At 36.7% G+C, this 27,075-nt stretch overlaps 1 long non-coding RNA gene across 2 annotated transcripts in view; it reads right to left on the bottom strand.

The window, feature by feature from the left end:
* Positions 1-27,075, bottom strand: part of LOC110348120 (uncharacterized) — a 152,410-nt gene that overhangs the window by 20,228 nt on the left and 105,107 nt on the right. For both annotated transcript variants that reach the window (XR_015449365.1, XR_015449364.1), the window contains exon 2: positions 17,720-18,325. This is a non-coding gene — a long non-coding RNA (uncharacterized LOC110348120). The remainder of the gene's footprint in view (positions 1-17,719; positions 18,326-27,075) is intronic.

A 27,075-nucleotide genomic window follows, 5' to 3' on the forward strand; every position in this document is an offset into this window, starting at 1 on the left:
CTCAGATTTTAAACACAATTGTTTTTACTATTTCCCAGAAGACTGAACTTTACACTAGAAAACAAAAAATAACCTAGCCTGGTAGCACAGGTACGGTGCTAGTATGGTGGCACATACCCATAATTCCATCATTAGAGGAGACCTGTTTCACACATGTCGCAATTCACCACGAGGAATGTACTACAAACCTGCACTAACCAGAATAAATTAACTTAAGAAAAAGGGCTAGGGTCCTAGTTCAGTGTGAAGGCTCTGGAGTCACCCTGAACTAGCAAAAGAAAGAAAGGATGAGAGAGACAGAGAGGGGGAAGAGGAGGTTAAGCAATATATTCTCTTCTTTCGAGTTTCATTGGGATTCAAAAATATAAAATAAAAAATAAATAAAGTAAATTAAAAAATAAAGTAAAAAAATATATATATATATATATAGAATCATATCCAGAAGCTTGAATTAATGCCTTCTCTATTAGGAGTAAACAGAATTATTCCAAATTTGCATACTAATACATACATATGCCTAGAAAGAAAATGTGAAAGATACTTCTCAGAGTAGTAGGATGACAGGTATTTTGTTTCTAAAGCATCTATACATGCTGTCTTTAGAAGCAACAATAACTAAAAAGAGTGCACGGAAAAGGGAAGGGGCCTGAGAGAGCCTCCAGTGGGGGTGCAGATGGGAGGCACAGGCAGACAGCGAGGGCAGGTCAGTACAGACTGGTGCAAGATGTGAATCTTCTGCCGCTTTGCCCATAAACAAAGGCCCAACCAATTAACCTGGGATCTTCAAGACTATTTGACTGAGGTTGGGCATTTGCGGCAAGTTAAGTTCGTTTCTAGTCATTTACATGGAACAGGAGAGGAAAGGGAAGTGGTTAGCACAGAGGCTCTTCCCATGAGCAGTCAAGTCAGTCAGGGGACAAAGGAGGGGAGCGAGGGAAGTTTTCTGATTTTTCCTGAGAAAGAGACTTAGTGTCAGCAGCTTTCTAATTTCATTCTCTTAGCAAATTTCTTGTCCCTTGTGAGATAATGTGCACTGAGAAAAACATTTGCAGTCTCTGACCTGAAATTTAAATAACCTACTTCTCAAGATTATAGCTAATGTTATAGAAAGGCACACTGAGGGTAGAAAACAAGAAACCGGAGAGTTGGACAGAATACAGGGTGCAAAGAAATGCTCTAAGGCTCCTAGAAGTTCAACAAAGCCGAAAGTCCTCTGAGCTTCAGCTATACGAATGGGATTGATCTCCCCTGGCTGAGTCCACAGAAATCCTACCAGCAGGCTGGCATCTACCCTGTGAAGACTTGGAAGCCGTGTTCTCTTTTCTTCCACCAAAGTAGCCAGCAGAGCCAGGCAGCAGCCTTCCTGTCTATCATGGAAACCAGGGTGCTTTCTGCAGGGCACAAGACCTAAGTGTAAACCAGGATCCCAAGTCAGGCCTCCATAGCTATCATTACATCTCACTGAAAAGCTAAAATGCAGGGCTCAGTGGGCTCTCTCTAACACTGGCCCAGAGCAAGATTCTATGACACATTGAAGAAAAAAATAATTCTAGAACATGTTTGATTAAGGCTCCGTCTCAGACATATTTCAGACGTACTTCCTTTTGGAGACATGGAAGCCTTCAGAATAATTCTCTATTTACAATATAAATCTAATTATCCTTATTAGCTATTCTGTTTTTCTTGACAAATTAACATTTGATAGACTCGATAATTCTATTTAGAGATTTTATTATGGGAAAAACAACCCTCAACAAATGACTAAATTCCCTAAGCTTACCTCAGACATAATTATGGGATATAAGGTGCAGATTGCTTTGGTATTTTGGTAAATGGGATTAATGTTTCTAGGATTCTCCTCCTACCCCAGTGTGTGTGTGTGTCTGTGTGTGTGCGTGCGCGCGTGCACACGTGTATGTGTGTGGTTTAACAAGAAAATGGCAGAAGGCAAATGAGTTGAATCTAAGGCCTCTTCAAACATTGAGTGCTAGGTAGATATCCACCCCGGGCAACCAAAAAGTTCCTTTTGGCTTTTCTTTGCAAACTTCAGCTCTAGGAGGAAGATGTATTCTGATATAGAAAACTTGCACTGTTTTTATTATCTTGGGCTACATCTCTAAGCAGGGCTAAGATAGAAAGAATTCTAATGCCACTTCCTGTCTCCCTGGGTTAGCTCTAATACTTCAGTGATGACCACAGCAGATATGGTGTAGATTATAAACCACCCGTTAGCACAGGCCAGTAGATCCTGTTTCAGTCTGAAACAGCAAATGCCGCTAATCCCATTTAGAAAGTTCAGCTTTCCAAGTCATTGAAGGAAAGTATCTCTAAGGAGAAGTTTGGACATGATGGCATTAAGGTTCAATTCTCTCCTGTATTAGGGTTTGCGGACTTCTCAGTTACGAAAACAGCAACAGATCAGCAGAAACACACACACACACACACACACACACACACACACACACACGCTTACCAGAAATTTGATTGCGCACTGGTTTCTCCACCATTTTACATGAGCAAACTGAGCATTTCTATGTAGGAATCTATTTTCACGGCTTCGCTGCTTGCAATGTCTCTATTATAGTTTTTGATTTTCTGGTTTTAAAACTATTTGCCAAAGCCCAAAGCAAGGTATCTTTCGTTTTGCCTATTTTCTCTCTTTTTCATTTTTCTTTCTTTTGCTTATCTTTCACTTTCCCTTTTTTCTGCCCAACCTTTCTTCATTTCTTCTTTTGTCAGAGTGCTCAGAAAGACACCAAAGAAACACACACTGTTTTTTAGAGTTCTCAAAGTCTAAAAGAAAGTCTTAGCCAAAGCCAGAATGAAGTATTTAGATTCATAAATATTAAACACATCCACAAAAGGAAGTTTTTGGCAATAACTTCCAGAAAATTCCCTTTACTGAATTTGTGATGGTGAGACTGAAAAATAAATGTCAGTCCAGTAAAATACTCTAAAATCTCCAGACATTTACAAATTACTCAAAATGCTGAGCACTTAGAAATTAAAGATCTCTAATTTGCAGGTATTAGGTATTAAATACTGTCTAATGCAGCCTAATCCATAAATATCAGGTTCATCTGTTAACTAAGATAGCAGTTAGTAAGACAGGTATTTCATTCAATCACATAGGAAGAGGACGTACAGCTGTAATCTGCAAACACTCATAGCACTAAACAAATCAGAGTCCAGTCATGGGCTGTCACCTATTTATCTTAGAGGCTTCCTGAGGCACTGAAAGGTTTGGGTCCTGGTTCTCTCCAGTGAGAACGGGCCTTAAGCAGTTATTTCCATGTAAAAATACCATTCATCCATATCTTGTGCCTGTATAACTAGAATACAATTTTGGTCAAATAGCTTCAACTATTGGTTATTTTTAACATAGTTAAACCTACCTCTTTTTGAGTTAATATTTCATTGGAGATCAATCTTCATATTATTTCTTGCCTTTTTACTTCACATGAATAATTTGTGAGTGGAAAAGTGAAGGATTTACCTTTGATTTAATTTCCCATTATCTACATATAGAGGAAATAGAATATTCCCTTTTCACCTGCTTCTATAAAAGAAAGAATAAAGCAAAGAAAAAGAAAAAGAGAAAAAGAAATTTTTCACTTGCCTAGTTTTTATGTCTAGTGTTCTCCAAAAATAATTCATCCATTCCGACACACACCAGAGGAAAAATTCTGTTGCCATTAAGACAAGAAAACCTAGTCATAAAATTAATCTTGAAAACATACACCCACAGTTACATAGATTACCAATGTCCAAGAACCAGAAATCCATTTGGCCTGCCCCCAAAGTTAATGTCTGGAAAAACAATAATAATTTAAATTCTAATGCACATTTTCTGGTACAGCAAAGTATTTCTTAAGACTGTTTACGCTGATTACATTCAGATGTACCAACAGTATGATATTATTAAAAGTGAGAGAAAGAAGACAAGTCAAATCCCATTATCACAAATGAGGTTTCATGTTTCCATGCTAGAACAGTTAGCTCGTTCATTACACATAACTGTAATTTCAATGATGGGCTAAATTCCAGGACAGAGAGGAAGAGCTGTTAATGAAAGTAGAGATGACCCATTGAAATATCTGTACACTGAGTATAGGATATGAAAATCAAGAAATATAAAGACTTACAAGAAAAATATAGTAGAACATTTTAAATAACTAATGACTTATATGAAACATAGACTAGTAGAAAACATAGATACAAGTAAAGTGGTATTTTATTTATGTAGTGAACTAAAACACACCAATAGAATATTAAATAAAAAATATAGGTATGGGGCTGGGGATTTAGCTCAGTGGTTCCGCCACCTGCCTCACAAGCTCAAGGACCTGAGTTTGATCCCCAGTACCAAACCCCCCCCCAAAAAAAACAACAAAAAATATAGGTATGAAACAGTTTTAACTATCAATAGGTATGACTTCCCACAGAACTAGACATACAAAGGCTGGTCAAAAATGCAATGTGCACTTAAATTTTAAAATGTATTACATAAGAGACACATTGCCATTAATCTCCCTCAAAATACTCTTCCTTCTTTCAAACACACTTATCTTTTCTGAAGCAGTTCTGGAAATCCTTTTATGTGAGTATCTTTAAGAGGTTTCATCAAACATATGGTGAATGCAACCACAGAATGCCATCCAACAGAAAGGCAGTCTTGGAAAAACATTACAATGTACCCTTATCCATATTCACCACACTGGGCATCATGCAATTTCTGGCTCTTCGCCACAGTGAAAATAATCATGAAAGATGTATGTGTTTTGAATTGATTGAGGACATCAAGGCAGCCACAGTAGTCCAAATAAAGATACTCACAAAAGAGGACTTTCAGACCTGCTTCAGAAAGTGGCAAGAATGATGGAATAAGTGTGTTTGAAGTAAGGGGGAGTATTTTGAGGGGATTAATGGCAATGTGTCTTTTACTGTATAGATTTTCTAATTTAAATGTCTCATGTATTTTGTAATTATACCTTATACACACAGGAGAGCTCTCTTTCAGCAGAGCTAAAACTGAAACATTTAATGTCTCAATAAAACTCTACTATATTGACCAGACCCTTTAAGGCTCTTTCAGTCTTGACTGAATCTGTTGCTACATGGAATTCATCATACAGTTGTGTACAAAGAAAAGAATACTAGGTTTCCAGATAGAGTACATGAGTCTTGGCTTTAAGTTCCATTTTTAACTCTGTAAAGCCAAGGTTAGAAAGTCTTGCTTTATTAAATTGTATTGTATTAGGATAATTTGGCAACTACAGTAAAACTATTCTTATGATATAAACAATTCAAGCTTAAAACTTCATGGTCATGTGTGTAATGCAATATAGATTAGACATGTAAATAGAAGGGAAAGAAAATTTAGAGTCATTAGATTTGAGATGGAGATAGAGATATATAGATATAGATATATAAATATATACTGTAGTTTTGATTCTTTATAGAAGTTCTTTTATAAAATTGAATTCACAAACTACCTTTGAGGACATTATAAAGGCATTCATGAGAATATTATCATATTATGCCTAGTAGAGGAAAATTTTTGACTACGTATCTACGTTACATGTATACCATGGCTTTACACTATATAATAATGTATTTTTTTGGTAAAAAAAAGAAAAGATACAAAAGAAATATTTCTTTGGGAATTCAACATTTAAAAAAGCCCTGCCTCTCCTGAACAAAGAGTTTTCTTTCATTTTATAATCACCATGAATCTAAATACAAATTACTTTTCTCTCTGTTTTTGGAAAGCAATGGGCAAAAAGCTAAACAGATAAAAGGTCAATATCTTAATAAATGGCAGATGGTCGAACCAGTTTACCTTACTATTTTTATAATATTAGAATGAGCTCAAATTCCATCCAGCTGAACTCTGTTAAAAGAAACCACTTCAAACCATTATATGGAAAAATATCCTCGCTGAATATGGGAAACCTCTTTTTCTTCCCGGGTTTTCAGTAGTTCTAGGATCTGCTTTGCTGGTATCCACATATACAAATTATCAATTTAATCAATCTGACATTCATCACCTCATATATGATATTGTGGAACAATTAGTAATTTTTTTATCAAACAATGGTACAGAATGTTTGAGAAAAATAAATCTTAGACTTCGAATACTAAAAAAGAATCCACTTTTAGAATTTCAAAAGCTAATCCTTCTTGCATCATTTGTGCCTTAACTTTGAGATATCTGATTAATTTAGATTTTCCATTTCCTGGTTTAGGTACATGGATCATTTTGATAAGTTAGTTAGCTAAGAAATAGAACAGCCATGCTGTTTTGGTTGAGCATCTGGTAAGATCTTCTAAAAAATGATTGGAAAAGGTAGAACTCATAGTTGGCTTCCACAGCCTCCATCCTCAAATAACATTTTGAGTATTGTATCTAGACCAGGCTCAAAGTAATGAAAAGACTTGATTTTTTTATGTGGAGGTTGGCTACCAAGTTGTCTTCTAAATCAGCCTCTCAGAGAAAATTTCCTCAAGAATGTGGAATTATATTAAAAATGAATCTAGAAATGTACTCCATTCTAACAGTACAGTAGAGAAGCAAGAAAATGAGGTCACTGTGGGTTTTGACTCACAAATAAGATGAACACATGTGATAAGAGGATATTTACCATGAATCTCTTCATGAGCATAGTTGGAACAAAGCCAAAGTGGTAATGCAGGAAAGGTGACCTGAATGCAGTCAGCAGAGAATGACAATAATTTTGCTGGATTACCATCAAAATGGAAGTATAAGCTGGAAACTGGAAAAGGAAAGTTTCCTTAGCTGAAAAGAAGATAGAGTGTGGAGTTAGAGAAGGTGATCTTATCATCATATTACGCTTTTATTTATCATTCATCAATAGTACCCAATGGCTATTGGATAAGGATTTTATAATTTAAAATGTGAGACTTGTATAAGTCTTAAGTTGAGGACCTAGGTGACAAAGGAGTTCAAAACAACAGAGGGATGCAACAAAGAAAATAAAACAATGTGCTGTTTCACAGCTCATGACTCTTTTGTAGTGTAAAAAGATGATATTAGAAAGAAAAGTTGGATTCAAGTTGATGAGACCCCTGTAGACTGAGCTGAGAAATTTGTTATTAGAGAATTTTGGAACCAATAATGACTCTAGAAAAAGTTAGTATAGCTATCATACTTGTTTCTAATAAGTAACAATAGTGATAGTTTTGTGGATGATATCAGGGTGGATGAGAGGCAAGCAATACTATGAGGCAAGCAATACTGTGGACCTCCTCCAAGGAATATTTTATGACAAAAAAATAGATTTAAAAGATATGTGATTTGATAAAAGTAAAACCATATGCTGACTAATGGAGGTTGGAGAGCATCAGAAGGTATCAATAAGTCACTTACTCAACACCCAAGGGGATTTACCTAGTGGATTCCATATGCTAGGATCTGTGCTTGTTATGAAGGATAAAACGGAAAATGGAAATAAATATGGCTCCTGTACTCTTGGCAAAAAATAAGGAAATGAGAAATATAGTCATTTATTTAATAATTACTCAAAAGTATGTATTGCTCCAGAAAATAATAAGTTCTATGAAAAATAAGTCTATCTTGAAACAAGTTGTAAAAAACAAACATGCAAGAACATCTAAGATTGATACCAAAACCAGATAAGGACACACACAAAAAAAGAAAATTATAGACAAATATTCTTAAGAAACACACATGCAAAAATCCTTAATAAGACACTTGCAACCCAAATCCAACCACAGATTTTAAACAGTCATATACCATGATCAAGTTTGTTTCATTCCAAGGATACAAAGATAGTTTAATATATGCAGATCAATAAATGTAATACCCCATATAAAAGAATCAAGAATAAAAACTACATGACCAACTCAAAGGACACAGGAAATCCTGTCAACAAAAAGCAACGTTTCTTCCTGATAAAAGCCCTGAAGAAACTAGGTGTTAAAGGATCATATCTCAATAGGGAAAAGATTATATAAGACAAACCACAGCCAACATCATTCTCAGTGGGGAAAACTGAAAGGATTTCCTCTAAAATCAAGACAAGGATATCCACTCTCACCACTCTTGTTCATTATAGTACTTAAAATTTTAAGTAGAGAAATTAGGCAAGAGAGAAATAAAGGGCATATAAAAGAGAAAAGGAAGAACTCAAATTATTCTTACTTGTAGATGATATGAGCCTATATTTAGAAAATCCTAAAGAAGTCACAGAAAGACTTTTAGAGCTGATAAACAAATTCAGCAAAGTAGCAGGACACAGAAACAACACACAAAAATCAATAGCATTTCTGCATACCAATAATAAGCCTACTGAGAAATAAATCAGGGAAATAATTCCATTAAAAATATCTTCCAAAAAAAGAATTAACTAACCTGGGGTATAAAAGACCTCTACAAAGAAAATTACAGAACACTGAAGAAACTGAAGAAGATGCTAGGAGATGAAAAGACTTCCCATGTTCATGGAATGGCCAAATTAATATTGTTAATATATCCGTATTACCAAAAGCAATCTATTCAATGCAAACTTCATCAAAATTCCAATGATATTCTTCACAGATCCAGAAAAAAAATCAATCCTAAAATTCATATGGAAACACAAAAGATTCAGAATAGCCAAAGCAACCTGATGCAAAGAGAGCAAGGATGGAGGCATCTTAACATCTGACTTCAAGTTATACTACAAGCCATAGTAACACATCAAGAATGGTACTGGCACAAAAATAGACCCATAGATCAATGGAATTGAACATAACTGATGTCTGGGTTAGCAACTGGGCCTCACAGCAGAAGTTGAGTGGCTGGTGAGCAAGTGAAGCTTCATCTGTATTTACAGCTGCTCCCCATTGTTCACATGACTGCTTGAGCTTCATCTCTTGTCCTATCAGCAGTGGCATTGGATTCTCAGAGGAGCACAAACCTTGTAGTGAACTGCACACATGAGGGATCTAGATTGCTCTCCTTACAAGAATCTAATGCCTGATGATTTCAGATGGAGCTGAGATGGTTATGCTAGCCCTGAAGAGTGGCTGCAAATACAAGTTAATATTAGAAGAGATGTTTGCATAGAGACCATAATACATATGTGGGAGAAAAGACAGCCTCTTTAACTAATGGTGCTAGGAAAACTGGACATCCAACTGTAAAAGATTGAAACTAGATCCCTATCTCACTCCATATAAAAATCAGTTCAAAATAGACCAAACACTTAAGTATAAGTCTGGACATCTTGAAACTATTGGAAGAAAACACAAGAGAAACACTTGAAGAACAGTCAAAGATTTCCTCAGTAGGAGTCAAATAACACAAGAAATATAGAGAAAAATCAACAAATGAGACTACATCAAATTAAAAAGTTTCTGCATAGCAAGGGAAACAACCAATAGAATGAAGAAACAACCTTCAGAGTGGAAGGAAAATCTTTGCCAGCTACTCTTCCAGTGGAAGATTAATATCTAGAATATAAAAGAACTAAAAAAAATCAACACCAATACATCAAATAGCCCAATAAACAAATGGGCAAATGAATGTCAACAGACACTTCTCAAAATAAGTACACATGGCCAATAGCTATATAAAAAAATTAACATCATTAGTCATTAGAGAAATGAAAATTAAAATGATATTAAGAGTTCATCTCACCCTAGTCTCAGAATGGTTATCCTCAAGAAAACAATAAATGCTAGAGGGGATGTGAGGAAAAAGAAATGCTTCTTCACTGCTAATAGAAATATAAATTAATATAACCACTATGGAAATCAGTATGTAGATTCCTCCAAAAACTAAAAATAGAACAGCCATATAACCCAGCTACACCACTTCTTAGTATATACTAGAAGAAATTAAAGTGAGCATACTCTAGTACCTGGATACCCTTGTTTATTACAGCTCAATTCACAATTTCTAAGATATGGAATCAATCTAGGTTCCCACCAACAAATGAATGAAGAAAATGTGGTACATATGGACTATGTATGTATGTTATGTATGTATATAATAGTATGTATGTATGTATATTATTCAGACAAAAAGAAGAGTAAAATGATCTCATTTTCAGGAAAATGGATAGAACTAGAGATCATCGTGTTAAGTGAAATAAGCCAGATTTAGAAAAACAAGTATCCCTAGTTTTCCCTAATATGTGTAATCAGACAAAGATAACATGAAAGTAGAAAGGAGCTTCTATTAAATAAAAAGAAGGGAATAAGAAGAGGGAAGGCAGTATAAGAAGGGGTAGTGGGGAGATATTTACATAATTTAGAGGTCATGATGTTGACATGAACATGAGGTGAAAAGGTGTCCACTATGCCTCATTAAGTGAAATAGCAGGTTATATATCAGTATATATGATACTGTCAATTTTTGTTTTCAAAAATGCACTAATGTATAGCGATATCAATAAACAATCTAGAATGGTGTCCACTTAACTATTTTAATCTGTCTCTAAGAGTAAGATACTGAGCACATTTTTCTTTAACAGTATTTCTTGACTTATGCTATTATAAAATGTTTTTAAGCAGAGGAAATTAAGGATTTCCAGAAGTATATGAGGTGATATATGCTAATTAACTTTATTTCACAATGTTATGTATCTCAAAAAAAATCACACAGCTTAAAGATATATGATTTTGTCAGTTATACTCACTATATATAGAAAAGGAAAAAAAGAACGTTTAAGAGGAATTAGCACTTTACACTGGGACATGGAAGAAGTATGAGTTAACCAAGTAAAAGAACATCTGAGAATGTCCCAGGTAGAGAAAACATGGGCAAAGCTCCTGTAGGCAAGGCAATCTGACACACCTACATTGAAAAAAAGGTTATGTGGGTTCCAGGCTGAATGGTGCATCTGTGAGAGAATACAGGAAGGATGATAGAAAAAAGTAAGACTATGTGTTCTGTAGTGTACTTTTCTATTTTAAAATGTCTGCAAAACATTGGTTTGGTTGTCCAAGACAGGCAGGTAGGCAGGCTAGAATTTTGAATTCATCATTGTTCACATGATACTTTTATTAATGGCTTAATGAAGTTGCCCAAGGAATAATGTAGAAACAAAAGAAAAGAGCATTAACAAAGAACTCCAGGGGTAAACTAATGATTAAGAAATGTCCAGTAAAAAGAGAGAGAAACACAGACTGAAGAGGTCAGAAAGACAGAAAAAAGACACAAAAGTGCTGTCATGAGACTAATGCAGGAATCTCCACAGAGAAAATGGTTAATTGGGTCAAGTGCCATAAACTGATCAAGTACAATGTGCCATAGGAGCCCATGTGTGGTTAAGTCACAGATAAATTTGGCAAAAGATTTCACAATAGAGTCAGGAACGTCTCATAGACAATTGTTAAAACTAGCCTGACATTATTTTTACAAAAACAAATCTAATACCACTTGAGGAAATAATGTTGTGTTTTGGTGATTTCCTTGTAGAATCAGATCTGCTTTGCAAAAAGTCAAAAGTTACACATGAGAGTTAAGATATAATCTTACACACACACACACACACACACACACACACACACACATGCACAGAGCAGATGCCAAGAAAGCATTCAGGAGGGTGGGTAGTTAAGCAAATATTCTCTCAGTTCCGGTACTTTCCACTGGACTTTCACCATCTCAGTCTGAACTTGTCTACTGGGGAAGCAAAGAATGTAGTGGGAACATGTGTCAACAAGTGTACAGTTATTTCAAAACAGCACAAAAGAACGAAGTACATAGGTTCCAATGACTTTGAGTGCATTCACAAGCAAATGACCACTTCAAAGGGATTGGTGGACACAAATGTAAATAAATTAAAGCTTTTTAAACAGCTTTATTGTACACATATGTAATGTGTGCAAGTCAATGAGTTTGAACATAATGGAAACAGTCATGTTACCATCACCACAATCAAAGTGATAGACATACAGTACCCAACACCTCTCAAAGCATCCTTGTGTCCTGTTGTTCTCATATTTTTTGTTCCTTTTTGTGGTAAGAAACTTAACACGAGATCCACACTCTTAACAAATTCTGGCATGCACAATACCATAGTGTTAGCTATGCACACTGTGCTATGCAGCAGATATCTGTAACTTATTCATTAGCATAACCAAAACTATATCCATTGAACAGCAGCCTCCCATTCCTCCACATCCTAGCCCCAGCAATCACTATTGTATTCTCTGCTTCTATGGGTTTCATTATTAAAGAGGTCCCATGTAAGTGGAATCATAAAATCTTTGTCTTCCTCTAACTTATTTCACGTAGCATAATGTCTTCCATGCTTGTCCACGTTGTTGCAAATAGCAGAATGTTCCTTTCTTTTAAAGCTGAATAATATTCTATTATATGGCTATATCATGTTTTCTTTATACATTCATCTGTTGATAGACACTTGGGTTATTTCCATATGTTGGCTACTGTGAATAATTCTGCAATGAACATGAGAGTGTGGATATCGCTTAGGGATTCTCACCTAAATTCTTTTGGGTGACTACTCAAAAGAAAGAAATAAAACTGTATTTCTACAACTGGTGAAATACTTTTATAAGAATATTTCAGAAGTGTTTTAAAGTTATACATTCTTCTTTGTTCATGTCCTAGTATAGGTTTATGTAAAAAGACCAGTTTTTATCCCTGTTATCCCCAGGTACAAGTTAGACACACACACACGCACACACACACACACACACACACACATGCACAAATGCAAGAAGAAAACTTAGAGGCCATACAGAGCCCAAATAATCTCCAAGTTACTAATGAAGGAATAAAGCACATAATTTATTTCTCTATTAATTACTTTTAAATTATCTCTATATTAATTATTTTAGATTAGTAACTTCTAGAAAACTTTTTAAATCTACACTCTGGAGAGATTCATTAATTAGAATGTAAATGAACTTAAGAGTGTAAATACACAGCATAATATAATATAGTTGTACAATTTATGTACTGGTCTGATTATTTTTTCTGGTACTGGGGATCAAACTCAGGACCTTGCACTTGCCAGTCAGTTGTGGCCCCACTGAGCTAAATCCCTGGCCCATGATTTTATTTTATACAGCACACTTTTGCTCCATCTTGACCCCTTAGATTTAATTCCCTTTAATCAATTATAAAACCTCACTAGCTGGCTGTGGTAACACATGCCTATAAATCACAGCACTCAGGAGGCTCAGGCAAGTGGATCACTGCAAGTTCAACGCCAGCCTGGGCTACATAGCAAGGCCTTATCCCAAACAAACAAAACAAAGCAAAACTTCACTAAATGCTTTTCTATATCAATTTAGCCTAACCATCAAAACAGCAATCATGACAATAAAAACAGCTACGCTGTCTCCTGCTTCCTATTTTGTGGAAAACATGTAGTGGGTGCTTTATAAATATCACCACATTTGAAAGACAAGGAAACTGAGACTCAGAAAACTAATGCACCTTGTCCAAGGTCACACAGCAACTGTGAGAGCAGAAATGGAAACCAAGATATTCATCTGTAACACAAATTCCTACACTCACCACAAGGCAATCTCCTACCATACCAACAGCTGAGTGGAACTGAAGACATGGCCACCAGGCTATAAAACGAAAATCAACACACTAACATGTAGGAAGAAAGAAAACTAAAAAATATGTGAAGCCAAAGCTTCTTATGTGGTTTGAACGCTTGTTGTTACAGCTGAAAAATGATTCAATTTAGAAATCCCAATCAAGCATTCACAAAATAACTTTTATTCTGGAATCAATTTCTACATTGTAGCCATTTTTATGACTTTCTTAAGCAATACATTTGGATTGACCTTTGCTTGAAACTTTTTCCCTTAGTGCTTGAAGTTGAAGCTCTTGTTTTTACCCTGATATCCCCTGAAAACCACCCTAACCTCTCTAAATCCTGTTGATTCCTCTTCAAGGGAGGACATTCTCCAGGGTCTCAGCCTCCTCTGTCTCTGAAACACATCTGGTCTCTCTGCCATGCTGAGCTCCTCAAATAGGAGAACAAATTCAAAAGTTCAACCTTCGTGGCCTGGCTGGAGAAGTGGGTGCCGGTACTTTGCTGAACTGGGCACCACTCAGGATATTATCAATTTTATTATCCAATCACGTACCTGGATTGTGTGGAACAAACTACTAGGTGAGAAAAGGGAAAGAGAAAGAAACTGCACAGAGGCATTGCTGCGTTTGTTGGCTACAACTTCTATGCAAATGGCTGCAACACAGAGGCTGCTTTGTCTTGAGAGAAGTCTGAACTAACCTTGACACAAAAATGACAACTGCAAGTTTCCTCTGAAGCCACATCAAAACAAACACCCAAGGTGCACAGTGTGGAAAACTACTGGCAATCTCCCACACACAGAGATAGTCATCACCATTAGAAGTGTTATCTTTGAAGGGCCTACGACTAAGTGCTAACCAGGAAAAATACCCTAGACTGTGACACTAACAGATCAAAGCAAACTGAAGTTCCCTAAAGGAATCAGGATGAATTAATATTCATGTTTTTAAAATGAGGACACATTCAAACTATGTATATGTCACCCCAGAATATTGCCCATGGGGGTCCCCATCTAGATCACACCCTTGAGTGCAAAGGAATTCAGAGGATTAAGTTTGGCATGGCCAAGTTTTTTATGATTTTGAGGTTGGAAACCTTGAAATTCCTCACATTTCTTCCAAATCAAGATATTTAGATTGCAAACCTTTTAATCCAGCTAAAAAGAGATATTTGGGATGACTGAGCTCTCTGCCCAGATTGAAAGTTGTTTTTCGATTAGTACCAGGGATCGAAGAATTTTCTGGCATCTGCCACTAAGCAAGTATACTGAAAGAAGATAAAATAAACTTTGAAACAAAAACATCCAGCACATTTTAATTAACTTCCGGTAAGATTTAAAAGACAGCCTAAACCACAAAATGTCAGTTTCCAAAATACTGCTTTTTTATTTTTGCCAGACAGCATGACTCCACTGCCACTTATTAGTACTGATTTTTAAATACATTGCTTTTTTTATAGTAATTGATTTGTAAACAGGGAGAACATTCTCAGAAGAGCCAAAGCAATATTGGCATCTCTACATTCTTTTAAATTAATTCATCAACACTAAAATGTAAACACATGTCAATATTGACTGCTGGAATTCTTTCTAAAAAGAAAAAAGAATTAAAATATGTTATGTACATGAACCAATTTCCCACGAAGACTGCGATCATTATGTCCTACGAAGATGTACTAATAAAAAAATAAAAATGGAAAAACAAATTTGGAAATTAAAAACCATATATAAACTACTAAAAATCGAGGTCAAGTCCATTCCAAAATAGTACCATTTTCCTAAATAGTAGTCCATTGGGTTTTTAACAAGAGACTCTCTACACGTATACAATTGGGCCATAAAACTGTCTCACTTTGCCTCAACCACCCCTATTAACCTCACCTTTGGCAATATCCAAACTACAGCATTAAAAACATAGCTACACCTATTTTTTGTTATTCTGAGAAAAACCTGCCACTAAGCTATCAGGTTAGATTCATTTTTTAATTTAATTTATTAAAGTTTAGTTCACTATTAATATGACCTTTACACTTTAACTCTATCTTATAAAAGATGAAACTCTATAATGGAAATACTTATGCTAAAATCTTACCCAGGTGAGAAGTCTTATTCCTGTGGGAAATCTATTCTCCATACATAAAGGCAACCCAATGAAATGAGCTTCACAGTATGTACTTGTACGTAGCAGGGTTGGCAAAAATGAGATTTGCAGTTTTACCCCAAGAAAAGTGACTCATTAATCTGGCAATCACTTATGGCTTACCAAAGCCACTTAAACTCTGACCTTCATCACACATATGCTCCTTTATTCTGTTTGCTAATTACCTGTCTAAAGAATTAGCAATGCCTATTACAGATGTGCTACACTGCAGAGTTTACTTGTTGTATTAGTCCATTTTTTTTACTATAACAAAACACTTGAGGTGAGCCAAATTTATACAGAAAAGATGTTTATTTAGCTCACATTTCTGGAGATTCAAAGGCCTGTTACTGGCATCAACTCAGCTCTGATGAGAACCTCATGAAAAATGGCAGGAGGAGAGGGCATGTCGCCAAAGAGGCAGTCAGAGAGAGATTCAGGGGTCAGCATCAGATTTATAACAACTTGTTCTCATGGTTGGTGGGAGGTCCCAAGACAGCAACCTTAATCTCATCCAAGGACCACACTCCTAATGACCCGAGCACCCCCACACTGGTCTCCATCACTTACAGGTCCCCCTTGTTTCTTCCGTGTCACAGGAAGGACCATACCTTTAACACATGAACCTGAGGGCACAAACCATAGCCACTGCTTGGGATGTACCGAAAGGTCAGCAAGTTTTTGAAAGAAGGTGTTTTAAAAACATAATGACATATAACATGCATTTGTTTTAAAGAATACAACTGTGTAGATCAGATATACAATATGTGAAGTCTAATGATGTAGTTCTTCACCCTCTGACATTGTCTATAATTCTCTTACTCTTCACATCTCACCCTGGAGGCTACTTGAAAGATCACTGTGTTTTCCTTACTTGTTGACATTTCAGAGAGGAAACGCGATTCGATTTTTCCCTGGGACATCTTCTCAAGTGTCAGACTACAGGGCTTCATCAGAAGTTGTATATGTTTTATATGTTTTTGACAAGTGATATAAACTCAAATTTGCAGGGTCTACTTCCTTTCTTACACAACTATGAACGTTAAATTGCCTTTTTATTCCATATCCTCTGCCTAAATGGAGTTAAGACAGCCAGCTCCCATTGTCCTCCCTCTAGGTTGGCCTTCTGGACAGCCTCAGAACTGATTTTGCCTCTTGGAGATTATTTGGCCCAAGGGTGTAGCAAAATTGGATCAAATCTCTCTGGGACCCAGACACTTCTTGTGAGGAAGCCGAAAAACACAATAATCACCTGACAAAGAGTAGAGAAACTGCCATGCAGGAATAAACAATGCTCTATTCTGTTAATGGAAAGGGCATCTGTAGAGTGGGGAAAAGGAAAAAAAGCAAGACCAATCACACAAATTACAAATGAATCTCTTCAATTTTGCCCATATGACTGGACAATTGGAAATGTATAAAAGCAAAATACAAGCTGTCAAAAGACAGCCTTATCCTGATATGACCAAACCCCAACATAGTGTATGGCAAAGAGCTGCTGACAGCCCTTTCTCCTGCCCTCTCATCCTCTTCCCCCTCCTCTATTACCCAGTGTCTTCCCTTTAGCTGCTGGCTGAGCTCCCAGTGGATTCACCCACTTTTCCCCTTGATGCTTGATGACCTTTCAGCCTCAGGAAAGAGAAGAGGAGGAAAGAGAAGAGGATAAAAGAAAACAGCCTTTCTGGATCTAGCCTCAGAAAGAGCAGCAAGACCAATGGCTTCCTCCATCAGCCTGGCCACCTCCTCCCACAATTCCAGGAGTTATGACAGAGCCCTATCACAGCTTCTATCATACTGAAGACTTTTTTTCCTTTGAATTGGTGGACAATGAGGCCTCAGGGTAGGGGTATTTCTCTCTACAATACAGGAGGGGAACTCTAACCTGCTGTGCTGACTGTGAAATCCATCACATAAACTTCAAAGCATCCTAACCACAGCTGAGGGTGTTTGGAAACCCGGACTTCAAAGAACACACAGAATAGGTGAAATCAAGGAAATTCACAATCATCAGTTTGTAACACTTACCCTTTCACAGGAATTAGAGAAAGAGTCCGACATACATCATGCTTAGGACACAGATCCAAGAGGTGGGATAGACGTCGGCCACTTGAAGAGCTCTGGTTTTCCGTTCTGATTCTCAGGACTTTATTTTCTCCCTTTGTGAACACCTCACCCTAGAGTGAAATTAGCTATTTCCTCAGAAGCAAGAGAATGTAGGGAATTCAGGGAATCCTGAATGACAATATTTTTGAAGCTTTTCTATTACACAAATGAAATATTGTTCAACAAGTTGGTGGGGTCCTTTGTTCTGGAAAACCACCCACATGGGCTTTTGAGGTACACACAACTCCTCTTCATAGGTGGTGATACTTGAGATTTCAGCTCCAAGGGGCTGCGATTACTCGTGGATGAAGATACCAATGGTGACGTTAAAGGCAGCACCGCGTCTCCGTCTCCGCAGACCCAGTTAGACCTGAGCCCAACGTGGGTAGCCAAGAAAAGGAAAGGAACAATGAGCAAATGTCGAGGCATCCCCCAAACTCGCTGGACGGATGCTGTGAGGGAGCAGGTGAGATTGCAAAGGTCATGGGAGCATCTTCACTGGGAGCACCGGCAGCTCTGTCCTTCAGCCTGCAGGGCAAGAAAATGGTGGGATTTACTTCTTTGGACATCTGTTTTCTATCTGGAAATTTTAACAAATTTCCACCAATTCTAATAATTTTCCTGTTAAATTTTTTAAGGTACATTCTTATTATCTTCATTTAAAAATAATGTTGCTTAGGGCCAGGGATTTAGCTTAGTGGTTCCGCCACCTGTGTCGTAAGTACAAGGACCCGAGTTCGATCCCCAGTACCAATAAATAAATAAATAAATAGTAGTAGTAATAATAATAATAATAATAATAATAATGTTACTTTGCCCTTTTTTTAAAGTCCTACCTCCTCTTTTTATTTCTTCTTTTATTACTTTTTCCACAAAGCAGGGGTTTTTTTCCACTTTGTTTGAAGGATAGTATTGAGCTTTTTGAGTAGCTTTGAGAAATATAGATTTGAAGACAAAATACTAACGATAAAGGTGTTGAAGAAAATGATATATAAAATAGGATGACTACATAGGGCCGGGGATTTAGCTCTGTGATGCCGCTGCCTGCCTCACAAGCACAAGGTCCCAAGTTCCATCCCTGGTACCAAAAAAAAAAAAAGGATAACTACATACACACACACACACACACACACACACACACAAAGAGAGAGAGAGAGAGAGAGAGAGAGAGAAGCTAAAGAATATTTTAGATTTTTTAGCATGACCCAATGGGGAAGATTGGTAGGCATCAGAAAATAAATTATTGCATACTTTTAATGTGCACAATGGAAGATTAATGGACAATGACCAGGACTGTTACATGTTTTATAGAAACAAATGTATTACAATATGGAAAACTAAGAAAAATTTTAACATCAATTAATTTGAGCTCTTAATTTATAGACAGGGTAAAACATACGGATCAGGAAAAATTAGCACATTTAAAATATTCTATAATTCCAGGGTCTCACACAATTTTGTTGACACTGTTTTGATAACATTTAGATAAAGCTTCCATTATATGAGTCAGCTACAAATATATTGTATGTAGAAATGATTCCTAGAGAAATACTGAGAGATTACTGACACTAAAATATCCAAAAAGTAGCTATGGCTTACAAAACTTTCTCTATGATCTCAGTTGGTAATCACAAACCGTCTTTTATTCTTTTGCAAATTCCTGCCCACCAAACCTGATCTACTGATGGCCTCCATATGCAAACATGGTCCATCCTTACATGGGCAGTACAGCATCTGCCCTGTTTCCACCATTGTGCATGTAGACACATGTAGACATGTGTGTGTGTGTGCACATGTGTGTGTTCCTTGCCTCCCTCTTCTCCCTTCCCTATAAATCTTCACCATCCTTAGCCAAACTCATTTCCCTTATTCAAAGAAGGAAAACCAGTGACTTCTACTGCTTGCAAAGGCAAACCACAGTGGAAGTGGCAATTCATTTTTCCCTACTCTTAAGTTTGCTGATTATTTTCTTGGCTAAGTGGAGATTTTAAAAGAACCAAAAGGAAATTTTATGAAAATAGTTAACATGAGATAAATAATAAATAAATTTTTTAAATTATACATTAATGTTTTCAACATCTGTTCTATTTTGAAGACTGAAGTTATCCAAAAAATTAAGCAACCACTACTTGGAAAACAGTTTATTCACTTTAGTAGGTAAAAATGTTTTAATAGATGTAATTTAAGTTCCCTTATGTTGTATCTCTTAAAATACTGTCATGTATTTAGGGCAAATAGGCTGGCATTACAAGCATATTTCCCCTAGTTGCATCCCCTCACCTTCTATTAATGTATTTCACTTTCTTTTTCTAACTACCCTTCTGTTTTCAAGTGGCCCAGGGATTAGGAAGCAGTGGGTAGAAAACAAAGAGAGGATGAGGGCTATGTTGATGGGAGAAAGCTAGTTTCATGCAACCCTTTAGTTCACAAAAAAGAAATATGAGTAGATAGATGATAGATAGATAGATGGACAGACAGACCAACAGGAAATGATTTTTATCCCAGACTCTGATTCTGACAATGATAGAACAAAGCACATGCTTCCTCTATTCTTATTTTCTTACTCCATTCACTCTAACATCTGCAAAAAAAAAAATTATTAGGAAGTAATTTTTGGCATTGTTTTTGAGAAGTTATTTTTTCCCTGTTTTAGTTTCAGGACATTGGTCTTGGGCAACTTTTCCAAGCCTGATCCCAGATGTAGTAGTGGCTCTGAGTGACATTTGGTGCCTGTAATGGCCATCCTTACTGATCCTACCCTGTGGTTACCTCTTGATAACTCCAAGTCACTCAGAAAAGCAGGAGGAAATATCAAATCCCAGACAACTATGCATCTGTTCAACAAACATTTACTGTTAGGTTTGTGATATTTGTATTATGAACACTATGATTCTCTATTCAATTAACAGTGAATTTATTACATCTAATGTGCTAAAATCCCTTAGCTCCCCCTATAGGAAGGGTTGGATTAAAGTAGAGAAGAAAGGAAGATAAACTCACATACATTTAATTGCATGTCAGAGAACAAAATCTGTAAGAGTCTGTTCTTCTTGTCCCACAATGAAAAGGTCAAAAGACCAACTGAGTAAACTAATCTTAATTGGGCAGCTGCCTGGTGGAATGACCAACAGAAGAGCAATCTTTGCTGTTTTGTGGAAGAGGCAATAGCCAATTTTTTTAATCTTATCTCTGTTAATCATCCTTTCTATTTTCCTATTCCCTAAACAGCTAGGTACTACTAGCATCAGCAAAGGCTCTTATTGATGAAGTTTAATACCCAGCTTTGGTTTAATTCTCATTTAGGCCATGACATATATTCACTCAATAAATATTATTAAGCAACATATTCTATCCCATTCCATTCCACTCATAATTTCTTCCACCAATATAAATTCAATTTCTCCCCTTGACAGTCACCTTAAAATAGAGTAGACATATATACATATCTCCAAGTCATGAGAAGTAACAGAAAAAATATCAGAAAAAAGTGCTAGTAATGAACATTGAATATATTCAACCAGAGATCTATGACTAAAATAAGATTGAGGAATAGTGAAAGAATAAAACATTATATGTTCTGACAAAATGTGAAGACTTTATGTGGAGGGGAATAGAAAGAGAAATGGGAAAGAAGAATATAATCATTGGTTGTTGTATATTTAAAAGGCAGTCAGGTGATGCCATTTAAAACTAACAAGCTAGACAATAAAAAGTTAAGTCAGAATGAAAATGCAAGAGGAAATCTTCATGGTTTCTAGTTAAACAAAGTGTTTTTAGATACTAGAAGCACAATCCAATAAATAAATAATTGATAAATTGGACTATCAAAGTTAAAACACTAGTTTACTGATATATCCTGGTAGAAGAATAAAATGACAAAAAACAAAGAGAAAACATTTAAAAATAACAGGTCTGAAGAAATTTTATTGAGTATAAAAAATTTTCAAAATACAACAATTTCACAGCAAAGAACTCAGGGAAAATATATCAAAGGACCTTAAGAGACACTTTAAGAAGACATACAGACAGCAAATACACATATGAAAAAATGCTTGACATCAGTAGTTACTAGGAAATGCAAGTTGAAAGTAAGAGCTGAGCAAGGGGAACTCTCATATGTTGCTGATGAGGGTCCTAAAAATTACCTACTACCTCAGTAAATGGCTGGAAGTTTCTTAAAACTTTAAACATACACTTACCACTTCACCTAGCAGGCCACATCAAGGTATTTGCTCTAGAGAAGTAAAAGCTTATGGTCACACAAGTACTTGTTTATAGTGGTATCATTCACAATCAATTAAAAGTAAAACTCCAAATGTTCTTCACTGAGTACACGGATAGAAAAAAAAGTGGTATATCTATATAATGAGATATTTTAAAAGGAATGAACTATTTTTTTTTTCCTGTCTGGGAATTGAACTCAAGATCTTTGCACTGTGCTATATCCCCATCCTTTTTTATTTTCTATTTTGAAACAGGCTAAGTCATTACATTGCCCAAGTGAGGCTTGAATTTGCTATCCTTTTTTCTCAGCCTCCCAGAGTGCTGGAATTACAGGCTACAAATGAACTATTGATACATCCCAAAACATGAATGAAGTATATACGAATTATGTTAAACGAAGGAAGTCTGTTTTGAAAGTTTAAACACTGTATGATTCCATTTATTTGGCATTCTGTTAAAAAACAAACTGCAGGACAGAGCACATACAGCTAAGAGAGTTGTCAGGATCAATGATTACCAGGGATTATGAGCACAGGAAAGGAGTTGCTACCCTAAAAAGGCATTCTGAGGAAATTCTTTGAGGTGATGTTGCTGTTCTATAGCCTGATGATGGTGATGATTACACAAATAGACACATGTATTGAAACTAACCAAACTATACACCAAAAAGAGTTAATTTGGCTGGAAGTAAGTTTAAAACATTTTAATGATTTTTCTAGACTAAAAGAACCTGGCAATACACAAAATTAATTGCTGTGCATGAACCTAGATTAAATACTGTTATTGTTACTTTTGACAAGAAAAGAATAAAAGGAATTTTGATAAAATTTTTAATACGGACTTGATATTAGATGTTCTGAGGTGTGTGAAGAGTACTGTGTGTTTGTGGTAAATTATTCTTATTCTTAAGAGCTATAAGCTAAGATATCTAGGTATAAATTTCACAATGCCAGTCATTTACTTTCAAATGGGATGGCCAAAAATTTGAAAATATGTGTGTGTGTGCGTTGGTAAGAAGATTCATCTTACTATCTAAATTCTCATATTTGAACAATTTCATTGTAAAATGTTGAGGAAAAACATCACTAGTTGTTATGGTTTATATCTAGATGTCTCCCCTCACCCAGCCTTGCCGGGTGTGTGATGCTGGATTAGCCCACTGATGGGTTTACTGCTGATGTGGTGGGAGGTGAAATCTGGTGGGAAGAGATGGGTTATTGTGGGCAGAGCCTGGAAGGGTATATATCCCTCCTCCACCCCGATGGCTTGCTACTTCCTGTCTGCTATGCCATGGATTGTTTCTAGCCAGACTGAACCCTCTACAAACTGTGAACTAAAATAAACCTTTCCTCCTTTAACTTGTGGGTGTTGCAATAAGAAAAGTAACTAAGACACTAGGTGCACAGAGAGTTCATTTTGAGAGTACACACAGGACAAAAAATGTCATAAATTTCTGCTTTTGTTAATCTTCAGCACCTACTTCTCTTAATTTGTTTATTCTTAAAAGGTTAAAATAGAGTAGTAGAAGTTATCTACTCTTTATACTCACAATAGTGTGTAGTGAAATATTTAGGGTAAAATATACATCCTAACTATTTTTTTCTGGGAATGTATAGAAGGATGCACCCCATCAACTGAGGGGATCATCCAAGCATTAGGTGGATATGAGTCCAGGAATCCCTGACTCAGGAATAACACCAGCAAAGTCAAGTCAGTCAGAGGAGGACAACCAGCCCTGTGGAGGTGAAGTCAAGAATGCCCAATGTGTTTGGACATAGTGAGAGACTCACTACATAAATAATAGAGCTGGATTTTAACAGTAATAGGTGAAGAAAAATAAAAATAATTAGCTTCAGAGACAATAAAATGTAACAATGGGAAAATAATTATACTTTATGGATCAAGTATCAATAGTTTTTACAATGTCTCAACAAGCTGAATACTGAAAAATAAACAATATTATAAAACAATATATAAAAGGTCAGAGCAAGGGAAGTGTCCACGTGCCTGGTGAGGAGTAGAGGGAGGCAATGAAAAAGAAGTAAACTTTTCTCTTCCCTAGTACAGTCAATAGGCAATACCTAAAACTGAAAAGTGAGAAGTAACAAGCTACATAGAACAGTGTATGCCTGTAATCCCAGAACTCTGGGAGGCTGAGGCAGGAAGATTGCAAATTTGAGCCAAGCCTGGGCAACTCAGTGATTTAGCGAGATCCTGTCTTAAAATTTTTTAGAAAGGAAAGTGTGTTGGGATGTGTGTGGATGTAGCTCAGTGTGAAGGCCCTGGGCTCAGTCCCCAGTATGCCTCATACCCCAAAATAGTAGTAATGTAGCAATATAAGAATTTCTATGAGTTATGGAGACTAACAACAAAAGATACAGTTAAAAGAGATAGAATTATTAGAGAACTGGATAGGTCATACTAAACCATTTCACTCTTATACATGTCATTTTAATTAAAATAAAAACTAAATTTTAAAAATTATGATACCATTTTGATGGTATCATTTCCCTTTTTAAAAAAGACACCTGTAGAGATTGCAGTTACGATTTTAATTCATTACTCTCTTCTGTAGCCAAGGATCTCTCTCACTAAAGAGTTAGAATCTCATCCACTTCCCAACCTTATAAATACAAGCTGGCCATGTGACTGACTGTAGCCAATGAAATGATGCCTGGTGTTACAATAGCATCTGAAAAGTGCTCGCATGATTGGTCCACCATCCATTGTACCTGTGCATAGCATCAGCACATGCTTGGGTTCGCCTATTTCGGATAAGATATACAAGGGACAGAGCAAGGCTTCCCAGTTCTTTGAGAGAAAGTCAGCCCAAATCAAATGACAGTCACCCCAGAAATGTGAGTGAACCCAGCCAATCCCAGCTTAAACTGATGCACCACTGATTAGAACTGCATCACTGCTCACTGTAAGAAGGCACTGAAATTCAGGATCCCTTGTTATGCAGCATTCTTGTAGCAATAGGTAAGTTATATATGATGTACAGATTGAAGCAATATGGATTTCAACTTGAAAAGTAATGTGAGCTAAACCAGGTTAGCTTCATGTCTAGCAGGTGTAAGATGACATATTTGATGTATTCATGTTGCCTCCACTGCTCACATTCATTTCTAGGAATCCCCTACCTCTCAGGCTGACTTGAATTTTGTGGTTGAGTAGTTAAATGAAAGCCCAAATAAGACAAACAGTTTGAGGCGGAAGGAAATGGTCCCTGTTAACCCAGTTATATTCTCAGCAAACACCAATGTTCTCAGGCTACCTGGGTTTTGTGTACCAATGCATGAACTTGTGCTTTCATTCAGCTTTTCATTCTGAGCTATACTTGCAGCACCATCTGTACTGCCAGCCTTCTGCCCAGCTACTTTGTTTAAAAAAGCAAAAAACAGAATCTCCTTGATTTCACAGACCTCAAATTGAGCAAATGCCTCTTTTCTTTTTCTTCATGTAATAACTTAAAAACAGTTCCAATTTTGTCTTACCCTTAGTACCTACCTTGCAAGTTTGTGGTAGAGGTCATGTTTTGTGTGAGGTACTTTAAGTGCTGGGCATTCACTAAATATGTAGATGTTAGTTGCTGTTCTTACTGAGGAATGTGGAAAAGCATCCAAGCCAAGGTGAGACAGGTCTCGATTTATTAATAGTATCAGTCATACAACTCTGAAGGGGCAAAGATGATGCTCATTGTCCCCACTCGCCCACCACATAGCCCTGCCAGGATCCACTGGAAACTCTGACCCCTGGATCTGCCAGCTGGAGACAGAGGAAGAGAACAGTAACCATGACGACCACTGATATCTATTGAGCTACTTCTACCTGCTAGGTACTCTTTCAAGGGCTTAACTTCATTAAATCATTTAATACTTATGAAATGTGTGTCTTATGAAATACATGTGAAACTCTTTCTCAATGGAATCCCTTCTTACAGATGCAGAACAGAGGCAAACAACTTTATCTACTGACCTGAAGTCACACTCATGGTAAGGGGCACGTGTTGGTGACTAGAAACCCATCGCCTCTCATGGTAACCAGAGTTTCATTTCTACCCTAAGACCCCAGAAGCTAAGGGAGTATGGAATGATAATTTTCTAATTATTTCTCTAAAGAGGCCCATTTGCCTCTTTCCTGCAGGATGTCCTAAGAATTCCCTCAACTGGCCACTCGGGTTCAGACCCTAGACGTCTTCTTGGGTTCCTAGTGATACGGCTCCCAGGCCAACAGCTTGACTGATGGCAGTTCTGACAACACTACCTGTGCTCTTTGCCAGAGTTTCACACGCTGTATCAGTTGGGAAGGCTGACTGAAAAGTCTCAAGGTAAATAGCCAACCACTACAGCATGGTGATTCAGAATGTAGATTTACGGTTAGATATCAGAGATCAAATCTCCGGCTCTGCCTTTCAAAGCATAAACCTCCTGGTCTCAATGTTTTATCTGTATACTGGGGGCAAGAAGACCATCTGCTGATGAGGTTATCAAGATGCTGCTGCTGCTGCTGCTGCTGGTGGAGATGGAGGTGGTGATGGTAATGATGATAACACACATAAAGTGCTCACCACCAGCCTGAAAGTGTCCAGTAGACCCATTTTCCTCATTAAACTCTCATCTCCTTTTAGAATCTTTCTATAATGATTTTTCTCTTCTATCTAACTTCATTTTAACTGTCTTCTCTGACAATGGTTTTGTTTTTTGATTTTGTTTTTGTTTTTGTTTTTGTTTGGTACCAAGGATTGAACTCAGGACCTTGCGATTTCGAGGCAGGCGCTGGAACCACTGAGCTAAATCCCCAGCCCCTTAACAATGGTTTTAATGTGACAAATTACCTCTGTTTGGTCCTTTCCAAAATTAAATAGGATGCAAATAATTCAAAATTATTTATAGTGATATGAAAATACTAATGTTTGGGCAATGAAGTGCACAAATATTTTTGTCACAGTTGCTCTAATTAGGCTTTTCAGACAAGAGAAAGGAGTTGGGTAATGTAGTATTAGAGGGATGGATGGGGGAGGACAAAAGGTAAAGGAGGCAGAAGACCCCAGA

Source organism: Heterocephalus glaber, unplaced genomic scaffold (assembly GCF_053883595.1).
Source record: "Heterocephalus glaber isolate CG9 unplaced genomic scaffold, H.glaber_assembly_v1.0 deba00000676, whole genome shotgun sequence".
Classification (NCBI taxonomy): Eukaryota; Metazoa; Chordata; class Mammalia; order Rodentia; family Bathyergidae; genus Heterocephalus; species Heterocephalus glaber.